The sequence below is a fragment of the Uranotaenia lowii genome, chromosome 1, assembly GCF_029784155.1.
Source record: "Uranotaenia lowii strain MFRU-FL chromosome 1, ASM2978415v1, whole genome shotgun sequence".
NCBI lineage: Eukaryota > Metazoa > Arthropoda > Insecta > Diptera > Culicidae > Uranotaenia > Uranotaenia lowii.
In genome coordinates this window covers 115,139,162-115,154,939 of record NC_073691.1, presented here as the reverse complement: position 1 = coordinate 115,154,939, position 15,778 = coordinate 115,139,162, and the positions used below count along the sequence as shown (strand labels likewise).

At 36.7% G+C, this 15,778-nt stretch overlaps 1 protein-coding gene and 1 long non-coding RNA gene across 2 annotated transcripts in view; one reads left to right on the top strand and one right to left on the bottom strand.

The window, feature by feature from the left end:
* LOC129738910 (uncharacterized) lies at nt 1-4,717 on the bottom strand. The gene is made up of 4 exons (XR_008735677.1): nt 4,574-4,717; nt 737-878; nt 582-660; nt 1-327 (listed from the first exon to the last, which is right to left on the bottom strand). It is a non-coding gene; the product is annotated as an uncharacterized LOC129738910 (long non-coding RNA).
* A 977-nt stretch (nt 4,718-5,694) lies between these two features.
* LOC129739104 (serine/threonine-protein kinase Warts-like) overlaps nt 5,695-15,778 on the top strand; it is a 68,899-nt gene continuing 58,815 nt past the window's right edge. Inside the window, exon 1 of the mRNA XM_055730504.1 lies at nt 5,695-6,056. The gene's annotated coding sequence lies outside the window, so the exon portion shown is untranslated. The remainder of the gene's footprint in view (nt 6,057-15,778) is intronic.

Genomic DNA, 15,778 nt, shown 5'->3' with positions numbered 1-15,778 from the left:
TCAAAAATTACATCACGCTAGACACTATTGAACCATTTAAGATTCAAAAATAACCATTTTTGACCTTTTCCCGGGAAATGCCAATAGAAATATGGTTATTTTTCAAACTTAACCAGAAAGAGCGGAGAAGCAAAAAATGGTTATTTTTTAACTGAATATTTTTTAGCCGAACAACTCCGGAAGTGGTGATCCCATATGCATGGGTGGCATTTTGTAAATCCGAAGCTTCAGCAAATGGCCTTGGGAATAATTTATTTATGACCGGTGGGTGATGTTTTTCAATTAGTCCAGTGGCGAGGAAGAATGACCTTAACGGGTTAAACTCGCCTATAAAAAAGAAAAAAAAAGTAGTCCAGTCGGTTTCAGCAAGGTCCCTAGATACACTAGGTTCTCCGACTATCACAGTAAGTAGGCGAGGAGTGAGCGGGGCTCTCAATGAGTTTGTTTATTTTTTGCTCAGCTTTTCTGTGGTTTGTTGGTAAACAAACTTCATGAGTTCCGCATAGTTGCATAGCCTACATAGCCAAAATGGCTGAATTAGGAATTCGATATTCGGTAACACCTCCTGAATATATACCCACCTTGGGTTTCAGCTCTTTCCGGATGGTGAAAAAAACAGTCGTCATAGTATCTCGCATTTCGCACCGAAATGATAAAACCCTGAAACAAGAATACTTAATTCAGTAACCAAACTTTTTTGCTTGGAAGGTTTTATCAAAGGAAAACAAAAACTTACCGGATTATTGAGTGAGGACCGCTTCCAGATAGTTTTCAGCTTCGTTTGTTGTGGCTGATTACGACGAACCGCGGAACATTTAACTTGATGGTGATTTTGGTGTTTCCATATAAATTTCAAACGGGGTCTTCTCATCCGTGTCCTGTAATATGTTTAGTAGACTAGTTCACTTTTCGGCTTTTTTCGCTGATCACAACGCCACTTACAGGGTTTGATCCTCATTCATTTTCAAGTACTCTGGCCAAATTTGAGCTCATTTGAGTAAGTTTCCAGCGTGCGCTAGGAGTGTTATTGAAAAAAGTCCATTTTTCTGGAAAATTTCCGTAGATGTGTTCTAGCAAGCTGTTGTTAATATAAAATGATAATTTTATAGTGCTCGCTGATTGGTATGACAAGCATTCGTATAGACCTGTTTTAGATAATTGACTAAATCAAACCGAAAAAATTTAAAAATTCATAAACTACCAACTTTTACAGAAAATTTACTTACAAGTTGAGAGCTTAAAATCAGTAGTAAATAGAAAAAAAATATTTTCGAAATAAACTTTTCAGAAAACGATAGCCTTATTTATAACCTTTCTTTTGATGTATAACACTTAATGATCGCAAGAGTGCTAGCAAAGTTATTCAAATATCTATGCAACAAATTTGATTTGATAAAATATTTTTCATTCAAGTTTGCTCCACACCAACTTGTGCACAAGAAAGTATATTTTATTCAATCAAGTACCCCATGACGGGGCCAGGAGTTAAAAAAAGCGCGCGCTTTGATCAAGTTGTAAGCAAGTCCTCTTGATGCCACGTTTTGCAGGTTGCATGATGCTAAAACTTGAATGGAGACAACATTATGATTCAAAGAATGTGATGTGAATGTTTGAATATCTTTGCTTGTACTATTGCGATTATTAAGTGTTATACATCAAATTAAAGGTTATAAATAAGGCTATCTTTTTATGAAAAAATTATATCGAAAATATTTTTTTTCTATTTACTACTGATTTTAAGCTCTCAACTTGTAAGTAAATTTTCTGTAAAAGTTGGTAGTTTATGAATTTTTAAATTTTTTCGGTTTGATTTAGTCAATTATCTAAAACAGGTCTACACGAATGCTTGCCATACCAATCACCGAGCACTATAAAATTATCATTTTATATTAACAACAGCTTGCTAGAACACATCTAAGAAAATTTTCTAGAAAAATTGACTTTTTTCAATAAAACTTCTAGCGCACGCTGGAAACTTACTCAAATGAGCTCAAATTCGGCCAGAGTTCTTGAAAATGAATGAGGATCAAGCCCTGTAAGTGGCGTTGTGATCAGCGAAAAAAGCCGAAAAGTGAACTAGTCTAATGTTTAGTTAGGCTGGAACTGTTATTTGAAGATAATGTTGGCATTTTCCGATCAAAGCAACACACGCAGTGCAACGCTAAGAGTTTTTCGTGTATATAAACAAGCGGGTTACGCAAAATAAAGTCATTCCAGTTTCTACCCTCAAAACCAGCACTCGTGGAAAGGAGAAGAGTGGAATCGGTAGTGGTATCCAGCTAGGAGGTAGCCAATGGGAGGAGGATCCAACGCCGGGAATCCAGAGGAACGTCGTCGAGCCAGAACCGTGTGAGGTTGTCGGACCAGGAGCCTGGTAGGTCGTCGGACCGGGAACCTAGCTGGAGGTCGACAAGCCAAGAGACACGGGAGGGAGGTCGTCGGACAGGTGCTTTGGAAGGTCGTTTGGCAGGAGCCATTGGAAGCGGACTGCAATCACTTGTGGGTCGTCGTGCTGGAAGCCGTGGAAGGTTGGCGGGCCCGAACCGTGGAAGGTCGTTAAGTTGGAAGCCAGGTTGTGATCGTCGGATCTGGAACCTCTGGAGGACTTACGAGCCGAGAAACACGGGAGGTCGTCAAGCCGGTGCCATGGCAGGGCGTCGGACCGGAACGCCAAGTGGAGGTCGTTGGGCTGGAGCCACTGGAAGGCGTTAGGCCTCAGGAGAAGCGTAGAGCGACGCGGATCGAAGCTTGAAAGGGTGTCGAGCCACGAGGAACGCCATCGAAACTCAAGAAGGGCGTCGGGTAGGACAGAGGTTGTCGTCGAGCGAGCCGGATGATGGTCGTCGAGCGAAACCGGAAGAGGGTCATCGTAGTCAAGGCGACGATTATGGTTCGGTGCGATGCAGAGACATGAAAAGCGTGTGTTGAGGAGGAGTGTTGGCATTTTCCGATCAAAGCAACACACGCAGTGCAACGCTAAGAGTTTTTCGTGTATTGTCATTGAAGTTGAAATCCGAAGTTTTCGCGCTGGTGATCGGCAACCTTGCCAACTAGCGACGTTGTGAAATATCATTACTGGCAACGCTTTTGTAAAGTAATAACCAGCGTGCCTATACAGCTACGGGTGGTTGCATATTGAGCAACAGTAGGCAAGGAGTACCAAAAGTTTCTCATTGGTGGGGGGTGGAGACGGAGCGCTTTTGAACAGCGAATTGTTCGCCTAACATGCCTATGATTACGATTGCCTGTCACAAGATGGACGATTCCGTGTATTCACGCAGACTAAACTTGAATTTTGGAACGAATTAAATCTGACTTTGATTCAAAACATTCATTTTTTTGAATCCAGCTCCTGTTTTCTTTGAATCAATGAATTATATAGTTTTGATTGAAAAGAATAATTTTTGAAAGAAAGAATACATTTTTTGAATTGAATAACTTTGGACTTTGATTTCAAACAAATTCTTTGGTTCAAAAGAAATTTGTTCAATTGCATATTTTCTTAGAAACAAAGTAAATTTTCTTTCAACCGAAGAAAAATATTTTAAACTGAAAATAATAATTTTTTGAAACAAAAACTTCAAACTTAGAAGATATTTTTCATTGACTTGCAAGAAGAACAGAAAACCGAAAAATCGAATAAAGTTCGGCCGCTCGTTTTGAAAATCAAGTGTAAGTTAATAAATACTGAATATTTAAGTGAATTCAAGGTTTTCTAAAACGCTTGTATAGTTAAAGGACCACGGCCGACGGATAGATTTCCAAGTCTCTCGAACATGGAGAAAGCTGCGCAAAGTAACACCTCCCCAAATCCCGCGGTCGTATTTTTTCGGCCCAATCTTCAACGGCAATCACCAGTCGGACCAGCCAGCAGCTGGAGTGGCTTTCGGAAGTTTATTGACCGGCCCACGGAGAATGCGAAACTTTGTCAACGATATCAAGGACCCTACTCGGTTATAGTGAACCAGTGTTTTATGTGTTTGTGAATAAAATAGAATTTAAGAACTAAAATTGTATTTTTTATTATTCAAACTCCTAATAGGAACTTCGAAACAACAGGGTAAAAATCTTCCAATTGGAATAAATGGAAAATGGTTCAATGAATAAATGCTTTTAAATCTATACCTAAATTACCTTTGAGCAAATATAATAACTTTAAATCAAATGAGCTGGTTTTTGTATCAAAGCATTAATATTTTCAATCTAAGATTTTTCAAAAGAAAAAATCTCTGAAACAGAGGAAAATGCATTTGAACCAAAGGATTTTTTATTTATACCAAAACCAAAGGAAAAAATCCTTTGTTTTTGCAGCACTTTCCTTTGAAATAAAAAATCTTTGGTATAAGAACACACCCGAAGTTGTACACGTCCTGATAATAACTTGTCGCCAGTGAGTGTCGCCAGTAAATGTCGCCAGCGCTCATTGACGATAACTCCGGTTTGGGGATTCAGCGACAATATATAAACAAGCAGGTTACGCAAAATAAAGTCATTCCAGTTTCTACCCTCAAGTAGTCAAGGTCTCTCCTTTCCACTGCACAAGTGCTGCAATAACAGATAATCAACTATTTACCTTTTATTTTTACCAACGGATTTGATGTGTTCCAGAATAACATGGACCGATTAAATTGAAAACACGATTCAGTTACGCGGTATTAATGGAACGCGTTCGTCTGCACATTGATTTTTTTCAAAATGGCTACGATAAAACACCAAATTATTCGCGAGAACTATAAAAATGGTTAAAATTCGAGAAGGAAAAATTCTTAAAAATATCCATATTGCCACACTCAGAAAAATACTATTATACATTCCATAAGATTCTCTTATGAAGTGGCGCCATAAGAAAAATCAATGAAATTCATAAGATTATCTTATGACGCGAATGAATTCTGCAGATGAACACCTACTTCAATGAGAGGTTGTTGCTTTTCATAAGAGGGTCTTATAAAAACAGGATATGTCACGTTTGATGCAAAAAATTCAAAACAATTGATGATAAAAACTTATTTTATTGTTCGGCTAATTTGTTTGGTACATACATTATGGTCACCATCTGCAGCACATCAATACTCGGTCCACCGGTTCCGGTTTGTTCGGCCGCATACGGTCCTTTGACTTTGGGTTTTTTCCCGTTCTACGTGCTGAAAAGTAAACAAAAAACAAATTAAAGTTTTCAAATATGTTCAACGATCACTAAAAATAAACTTCATTTCAAACTTACCATTTAGAACAATAACATTAATAATTCCACAACTTCGTTTGACGATTGAAAAATGACTGATGGAATCGATGCGTTCATTATTTTCCCTCAATGCCGTTTCTTCTATTTTTCATAAGAACTTCGTATGAAAATTAAAAGAATTTCATAAGACTCTTATGAAAAATTAGTTTGGACGCAAAAAAGGGCTTCATAAGACGTATCTTATGAAAATTATAATAAGAATTTGCCTGAGTGCAGAGTTTTCGGGCCAAAGCCATAAAATGGTTATTTTCGAACCAATAATGGTTAAATAAAATTGAGCGTGATGGTTGAAAAATATACACCGATACAAATCGATGTTCCGTTTTTTTTTCTCGGGTATTTTCATTTCTGAGTGTAAAAATAAATAAGAGTGTGAACTCAACACGCCGATCACACGTCAAAACTGTCTATCCCTGGTGGTGAAAACGAGTACTACAAATATTGATTATGGCAGCTGTAAGTGCCCCTGCCATTATAAGTATTCTTTAGTGTTGATAAATGTCAAACAGGTTTTATTGAAAAAATTAAATATATTCCGTGAAAAAGTTATTTCAGGCACCTAAATACTTGCCTTAGCGACATGAAAATCGTATTTAGCTAGTCTTGCTTTCGCATCGATTGTGAAGATCACCAAAGTGCCTAAAACTTGTTTTGAACTTTGATTTGGAAGATGAAAAAATCACAAAGGTATTTTTGCGAGAAGAATAACTTGTATAGCAGACAAGGAGAATATTGATTTCTCTGGAAAGAAAAAAAAGTGAACACTGTTTTGAATAATTATCTCAAGGCAATACGAATAGCGAATCTGATGGTAAGTAGGAATTTGTTGCTGCCACAAAATATGAACACCGATGGAATTCGGAAAAAATGGAATTTCATGGGCATTCAATCAATTGTTAAAATTTCAGACTTTCCAAGCAGTGATTATGCGTATATTTATAGTGCATTACATCCATGTCAGCAACAGTTTATACGACAATAACTATTTACCTGAGATAATCCCTATGCGTTTTAGTGCATTGCCAATTATACCTTACATCCATGTCAGCAACAGTTTATACGACAATAACTATTTAAAAAATAACTAACTAATAACTATTTACCAGAGATAATGCCTATGCGTTTTCTGTTCAGTTAATATTGAATTCCAAAATATGGATTCAAGTATATGGTAAATCCGGATGAGAAAAAAAATCAAGATGAGATATTATGAAGATGAGATATTATATTTTTTCTTTCAAAACTAGTTTTAATCTAGTACTCGTAGGTTTAATATCAATATCTTAAATTATATAAAAAATTTATACCTTCATAGCTAAATTATTTCAGTTCCCGATATTTTCATAACAAGATTTTATCTCATTGAGTTTGGTATTGAGCAGAAGAAAACTTAACACAAATAATTCAAGATATGAATGCTTCAAGAATAATTTCCATGGAATGTCAATAACCCGCGTTTACATTAGAGCACACCCAATACTGGGCTTGTGATATAGTTCAGTTGACAAGTCTGTTGTCTCCTGAGCCGATGTCCGCAAGTTCGAGCCCAAGAGTACAAAAAGAAAACACCCAATACTGCTCCATTTTTTATTTCCAAAATAAATGTCATGAATCTGTTGAGCGGAACTCATTGTAATCCGGTTTGGACCGTTGACTTCGATATCCGTGTTTCATGAAAATTTGTGTGCACATCAAAAAAGATATAATTCTAGAATTCTATAACAATCTGAACCAAATTGCTATTGTTCTGTGTTTGTTTTTCCAAATTTTAGAAATCGACCAATAAATAGAATTTTAATATGAATCTAGTGAAAAAAAATCGACTATTGAACTCATTAAGACATCTCTCGATAAAAATGTCATTTTCTAAATGACAAGTTGAACGACAGAAAATTCAAAAAAAAAAAAATCCCATTTACGTATCGTTTTTTTCTTGAGCTTCTTCATATCAGCGAAGATTAACACAACGTGTAAATTTGATCAATTCATAAATTCATTGCTCATTGTGAAATGTGATAGAAGAATGTCAATTCATTATCTATAAGGTACACCGGGGTAAGTGGGGACGGTTTTTCGTATAAATCAACTTTAAAAAATCAGCAGTTATGTTGCAACACACGAGTTCCAATTTTATCGAAAATAAATACTTATTCCAGTACTTTTCCCAACTTTTCATGATCCGAATACTAAATAAAGCTATGTATAATATTGAATGAAGGAGAGAAAATTGAAAAAATATCTAAACATCAAGTATGTATAAAGCCGTCTCCACTTACCCCAGGTAGGGTTTGGAGACAACATTTTAGATTTTTGAAATTAAACTCTTTCTTCTTAATTTTTAATCGTCGTTTCTTTTCCTAACTGATTGTTTCTAATGCAAGTATCGTTTCAATGTAGAGTTTTTCGTCAAAAGCCAGCTAGTTTACGAGAAATTCGCGATTGAAAAAGATGCACATCAACTCCACATCGTAGTAAAAAATAGAAAATTAACGAAAAGTCACCGTAAACATCCGTTATTCTCGGAAACAGATACGTTTTACAGTTATCGGATAGATTACAAGTGAATTTATCATTCTGCATTAAAAGTTTGAAAAAATAGTTAAAGTATTGTTTAAATAGACACCGTCCCCACTTACCCCGGTGTACCTTATTCAATTTTGGAGAGTATGTGGAGGCCAGTCTCTAATCCTCCATTGTCCTTCCTCCAACTGGTGTTATGAGGGGTTAGTTTATTATTTTGAACTGCATTCTGTCCATATTCAGCCGAAGTGAGTATAATCATAATGCAGTGCATGATGGTCTAACTAACGTCTCATGATCGCTGTCTATTCTACGCTGCCTACTCTAAACTTTAAATTTTCTTCTCCAAACTATTCTAATTTTCATTTCAAGCGTCAGCTACCCGAGCTATTCAAACGCCACAATAAAAAAAATAGCCACCGTCCCCACTTACCCGGGTGTACCTTATTCAATTCTGTTACAGGATAATGAAATATGATTCAAAATGCTGGAGCTTTTGGAACTCTACTTTGATCTACTCTTAAATTTCAAGACCCCGTTGAATGGTCAATTCATTCACGGATTCACAGTGCCGTGTTAATTTATTATTGTCTGAATTTCAAACGTCGGGGATCTTCCGTGGTTTACCGAACCAGCAACTTCAAGGGATTGGCCTTAACAAATACTGTGCACTATTTTTTTAAAAACTTTTAATACAGAATGTTCAATTCACTTGTAATCGATGAAAAAGATACGAATCCGACAATAACGGATGTTTACAGCGACTTTTGGGGAATTTTCCATTTTCAACTACGATGTCGAGTTGATGTGCATCTTTTTCAATTGCAAATTTCTCGCAAACTAGCTGGCTCTTGACGAAAAACTCTACATTGAACTATCCTTATATTCGAAACAATCCGGTAAGAAAAGAAACGGGGGTTAAAAATAAAGAAAAAAAGAGTTTAGGTATTTACAAAAACTATTTTTTTTTGTTTATGGATTTATGAGCGCCTGGCTGACTCGGAAAGGAAAAACAGAACGGGGGACAGAAGAAGAAAATGTTAAATGAGAGTAGTATAGCTTAGAAAAGGATAGCGGCAGCAGAGCTCGAGGGTTCTGAAGCACCAGTTGAGGGAAACGTTAAGATAGTGCTCGACGGACTAGGACGGTTGGTGGGCCCCATATGAACTTCGAGTTAACCCAAACTTCAATTCAACCGAGCAATAGCAGTATGGTATCAAATAAGATGATATAATATGCTAACGCCTTGATATGGTTGTTAGAAGGGTTCACTATCTTACCGTAGCTGAATTTTCCCTACCTGTCACCTAATCTTACTCGTTTCCATAAATTTGGATTCTTGCTAGTTTGATTTAAAAAAAATCATAGATTTGCTAAGCAAAAGATATATTCAATTGATTGATTTGGCACGATCAAATGCCGAAAATTGACAAAACTCTACGAAAGGGCATCAAAGCAGGTAGTCATCGATCCGTTGTACTCCCGAAGTTCAACGAATTCATAGCCAATAGATATTTAGGCCACGATCATATTTACACGGACGGTTCCAAACATGCCAATAAGTCAGGAGCTGGAATTTACGCATCGCCAAGGAAAATCAGCCGTGCTCTACCAGGTGAATGCAGCATTTTCTCTGCTGAAGCGTATGCTTTGAACGTTGCTGCTCAAGAAGCGAACAGAAATTAAAACACTCTGATTTTAACCGACTCAGCCAGCTGTTTAGATGCACTTCTAAAAGGAAATTCGAAACATCCGTGGATCCAATCACTGGAGAATCTTTTAATAGATAAAAACATAACTTTTACTTGGGTGCCTGGTCATGCCGGAATACCCGGAAATGAAGAAGCAGACAAATGTGCAAATATTGCACGCACCAGCTCCACATCATCTGTTGACTCCAGAATTCCAGCTCAAGACGCTGTACGATCCATAAAAGCTATCATATGGATGACCTGGGAACATCGATGGCGTTTAAACCAATCATTCCTAAGACAACATAAATATGCACCAACAAAATACGTAGACCAAAAATGTCCTTCCGACCAGCGCGTTCTCACAAGATTACGCATCGGGCACACTAGGCTGACACACGCTTACTTGTTTGAAAGAAGTCCTGCTCCAGTATGCCAGTTCTGCGGTGTACGAACTACTGTCCAGCACATTTTGACGGATTGCCACGGGTACAAAGAAGCTCGAGATGAATACAACATAAATGGAACAATTTATGAAATTTTAAAAAACGAAGACTTGCATGAAAAATCACTCTTAAAATGTTTAAAGAAATGTAAAATCTACGAAACATTGTAAAAATTAATTAGCTAGACACGAATGCCATAATGCTGGTAAAGTGTCAAAAATAAAACCTAAAAAAAAAAAAAAAATTGATTGATTCTACGCGACTACACGGTTATTCGATAACTCAACTAGGAAATCATAAAAACAGAATCTAGAAAATCTCCTTTTAAACTCATCAAACAATGAACTGTAAGCTTAAATAGCTTTATTGGTATCGTCAAATTATAAACGGAACAGGAAAATAACAGTGCTGTTCTTTAAAACCTCATCACTAATTGTGATCAACTTCTCTAACAAACTACACGATAGGAGTTCAATTCAAATAAACCGTGTGTCTGTTTTTAAATGCCCGAAATGAATGATCTGAACTACCTACTCATTCTTGCTTATCGAAATCATACTTTCTATTTTATACTCCAATTTATGAATTTCAATCCTAACCGAAACATATATGAAGCGCTTAGGATCAGAGGGGTGCAAGTGCCGAAATGATGATTTCGAGAAAACGGGCCTCTAAGTTTTTTTTCTAAATCAAAATTATTGAATCACTTTTTCTACTCAATTTTTGATGGAGTGCGTCTCAAGAGGTCTAAAATGAACGATTCTGAAAGAGCAACTAAAGTTATTGCGATTTTTTATGTTAAAACGGCAAACTACTTTTTTTTTGATATTTTTCACTTGCACCCTTCTGATCCCAAGAATGACAGTTGCACCCCTCTGACTCCAAACAATATGATAGCATCCTTTTGGAACCTATTTGTAATGAGTATTTTCTGTATGATACTAGCTGTTTTGTTTTTGTTCACACATTTAATTTTCTGCGTTTTCGGGCTACAAATTTCCATGCAACTCATAATGAACGAGGTTCGTAAGTTCCACTATCCTAATTCCCAGAAATTGTTGAAAACTTCCAATCTCTCTTTTTCCTTAATGGATACTCAAGAATACCTCAATATGTTTATTCATTGGAATCAACTGTTTAGCTGGTCGCTTTTTTCCGGTAGAACCAACGTACGCTTCCCCTTGGTTTCGTAGCTTTTTCCGCAAGATGAGTTTCCAGACTGCCTGACTTCTTTGGCGTTCTTTGGGGTCTTGATGAATGGCCAGTTGACTTTCCAGAAGTGAACTCATTCTCGTTAGCAACTGCAGCAGCAGCAACTTCTGATTCTCCAGAAGAACCGTAGATGTTTAATCTTTCTTTTTTGGTCTAATTCTACCAGGCCCCTTTGCTAAAATATTTTGTAAATATTCTTTAAAAGACTTAATGTTATTTTTTTGTAAACTATCTGTCGACAACACTCATCTGAACTTTCCGAAGTTTCATTTTGTTCCGTGGTATAGTATGTGACATCATGATCAGAGCCTGTCGAAAATTTGAATCCTTTGAGCTTTCATCCGAGAGATTTTTCTTAGATATATTTGCCAAAAAATTATTGTTAAGTGCGATTCGTGTCTACCTTTTATACTTATTAGTATAAGCTAATCCATAAAAAAAACATTTTAGAATCTTTCGTATAAATAACAATGAGATTTTCATGCCGACGAAGTTTCACCTGAATCTATTTCCATCGCTTCTCTATCTGGGGATTTTGGATTATCCTGGTCAGAACCAGTAGAAAATTCTTATAAATCGGAGCTAGATGATGATTCCATGTTTGTTTTTCCACTACTTGTTTGCAACTGACAAAATGTATATTTAAGTTCCAACGAATTCATCCTTAAAGTTTGATCCTTTGGTGTCACTTGCACCCTTCTGACACCAAACGAAACAGGATTTTCATTAACACGTTTTTTTTTATAAATAGCTTAAAAATATTGAAATAATTTTTCTTTTGACCTGTGTCTTCTACAGAATGTTAATCTATACTTTAAATATCCAAAAAACAGTTTATCTCAGTTTTGATAAAAAATCACTTGCACCCCTCTGATCCTAAGTGCCTCATATAGATCTACCAAAAGTAAATAAATAAAAAAATTTAATGTCGAAAGTGTATTACAAAATGAAATATCATATTTAACAAAAACAGCATTCCCGCCCAATGAGCCTCTAGTCCTTGTAAAATGCTTGATTTAAGAATAAGCCAACGAAATTCATAAACCGCAAATGCACAGTTTCTAGAGCATTGTTTATTGTTTAAAACATCAACGGATCACATGTTGATCCTTGTTCGGACGTCGAAATGGAAACACCAAATTTTAACATTATTGTAATTGTTAGTTCAATAGAATGATTGTTAATTAAGCCTACGTTTTAGTGTCCACAGTCTGTCAATCGGTAGCATAAACTGGCTTCGAAATTCCTGGGCAATGCTTGCGAGCTAAGTATGATATCGATTTTAGGTTAGGTATGCATCGAGCAAATTCCATTTGTAACTGATAAAGGTCTGATTTTGGTGGTACTTTGCTTCCTGGGTGATATTTTCAACACTGCGAATAATGGTAATTCGCAATCGAGAGTAGGATTCGACTGGCTACAATTTCAATGCTGGTAAAGGATCAGTCACGCCGGTTCTGGGTTTGCCTGCACCTAAGTAACAGGTAACATAATGATAGCAGTTAGCTCGTGTTTTAAATGATGCTACTAATCGTTCTATGGTAATCCCTATACAAACTTATCCTCACAAAAGAAAGAACCTCGCGACTTTTACTGAATTCGGACTTATTCTGAACTCGACTTATTCTCAAGCTGCTACACAACAGTTCCACGTTTCTTCTACTCCGCGTGACAGACTTTTGTTATTGTAGGTATCACTTTTGATATCGTCGTAAATCACTGCTTTATATCACACACTGGGGGAGGAAGACTGAAATTTGCTGTATCGTTTTCTGTATCGTTTTTTTACTGCTCGGCAAAAAGCCAGTAATTGTTGAAAAGATTTGTAATCATTCGAATTTTAACTTTAGATGATCAGTTTCGTGTAGCAAGTCATGCAACTCAGTTATTTAGGTGTTTAATTTAGATTTAGCTATTTTTAGAACAACCATTAATCAAACCATTTTTATTTATCAGCTTAAAAACTTTAACGAAATTTGAGTGACTCACTACGCCTGATCATGCAAGAATTTGCCATAGCAAAATAAAACCTAATTGAATCATTGTTTTATGCAAAACAAGTGCATTTCAGCATCAAACAAGTTTTATTGAAAATCACTAAATAAGAAAGTAAAATTTTGAACCTTTGCACTGGTCGGTAGATTGATGAGAGAAATTTGACGTTTGAAAGATTTTTTTCTTTTTTTATTCAGTCTTCCTCCCCCAGATCACACATTGGTTTTGTTAGCGGTACACTGTAAGCTGCGTGAACAATCCTAATGACTACACTATAACTAACAAATTAAAATTAATATCAACATAAAACTACACAATACTTGATACACTTAGAATTTTTCTTCGAAATACGTTCCTTGAGACGTCAAAGTCAAAATTTTCGGAAAACCGATTAGAAGTTTTTAGAATGCTGATGAAAGCGCTGTTAGCCCCGTAATTGTTCAGGCGAATAGGAACGTAGAGCTGCAGGTTCTGGTTTCGTAATCCTCGTGGTCGTACGCTGAGAGGTATTGCCTCCAACAGTTCGGGGCAGTCGATTCTAGATGTTAGAAGGTCCGCTACAACTAGAGCACGTGTAGCATTTCGGCGTACTTGAAGCGTATCTAAGCCTATGAGACGGCAGCGGTTTTCATAGCTTGGTAAACGAAACGGATCTTGTCAGTTTAGGTGTCGTAGAGCGTACCGCAAGACCGTACCGCCGCTGGATAGCCTCGATTCTTTCAGCTCCATTCTGGTAGAAAAGGCACCAAACAGCTGAAGCGTACTCAAGAATAGAACGAACTATGCAACAATAAAGACTTTTCAGGCAGTATACGTCTTTGAAATCTTTGGCCATTCGAAACAAAAATTGGGGAGGCGAAAACCATCACCTATACCAAACCTAGCAATTCTTGAAACTTACATCCTAATTCTATGAAACTAAACTAGCTAACTACCTAACCAAACAGATTATGCCCTATTGAAAAGTATCACTTTAGGACGGCTAATTGTGATATTTTGGCTACAAATTTTTCCCATTGTTCAACGGAAGGGAGGCCAAGTGTTTCAACTCCCATTCATGTAGGGTAATCGAGCCCTATTTTGGCATGGTCATTTTCTTGGCAGCAAGAAAAGCAAGGTTTTAGCAAGGTTTACATTCTAACATCTTTTTGGCGTATCAATCCACTGCGCAACGCCCCGGGCATTCGAGATGGCTCTTGCCAGAAGCTCATAGTTTCAGCTAACAAATTCAAAAGGGCAAAATTTTAAAATATCATTCAAGGAATTTTTCAACTTCTTACTTTATGGAGCCAAACTCCACAATATGAAGACAGTTGTTTGGTAGTGAAAATAACCCTATGTGCGGAATTTCTGGACTTCCGACTTTTTGAAATGAAAGCTTATTTTGTGCTTCCCTTCCAACCAAGTTCATCAATGTTTTCAAAAGCCTTTTTGTTGTATGAGTGGCGCCCGGTGTTCCATCGTCGCATAGAGCTTTACGTCCAGCTGACGTCATTCTGTCAGTGGCCTCATATTCAGAATAGCCAACGATTCTGTTAACTGTCAATTGAGCCTTGTTGGTAAAGATCTATTGCACTCTGCTGGTGGCCAAGAATCGGATCATAGAAACGGAAAACAATTGGTACGGCGGCCAAGTAATTGGAGCACCGCAGTGAGTACTTTGCATGCATTTTGCTCACATTAATGAAAGTTCCATAGAGAACACATATTTTTGTTGAACTCTAAGCAAGTTAGCAAGTAAATTCTTCAAAGGATGTTCTATGGTACACTCATCAGGAAGGTTGGAATGTCGAAAAAAAGGGTAAACCACGCCTTAGGTGCCAAGGTCGGGTCCATTTACCCTAATCAGCATGGATCACGAAAAATTGGGACACCACTGAACCTATCGCTAATTTAACTAAAATAAAGGTGTCTAATTTGAATCATATTATGATCCATGCTTGACAAAATGTGTGCAACGACCCTCTCAGGACAATGATAGTGACCCATGGGAACCCAGGGTACGGATTTACAAAAAACTAAAATTTTGTCTTCAAACCCTACCTGGGGTAAGTGTGGACGGCTTTATATAGACTTGATGTTTACACATTTTTTCAATTTTCTTTCCTTCATCCAATACAATTTAGCTATATTATTTAGCATTCGAATCATGAAAAGTTGGGTAAAGTACTTGTTTGTTTTGGAATTAGTATATATTTTCGATAAAATCGGATCTGCAATAGAAAATTACACACAATGATTATTGAACGATGCCTTTCTAATAGTACGATGAACTTATTTCAAAATTTTGTTCGGTTCGAGCAATAAAGTAAAGTATTCAATCAAGAAAATACAAATTTGTAGAAAATTTCCAGAGAAATCAAAGGGAAAATCTACCGTCCACACTTACCCCATAAAGCGGGGTAAGTGAAGACACCAGGCAGTCCATAACAATTTACGTGATCACTTTTCTCGCTTTGCTTCTACCAAGCTCAGATCTTCAGCATTTGTAAACTGCCTCACATTAAACGTAATTTTATCAATATTGATCCACTGCCGATTAACGATTTTTTTTTAAAGTTGAACTATACGAAACACCGACCACACTTACCCCGGTGTACCTTAATTACATTTATTTTTTTAAAGCATTGTATCTTTGAAACAGAAAAATCTAGACAAAATCTGAATCC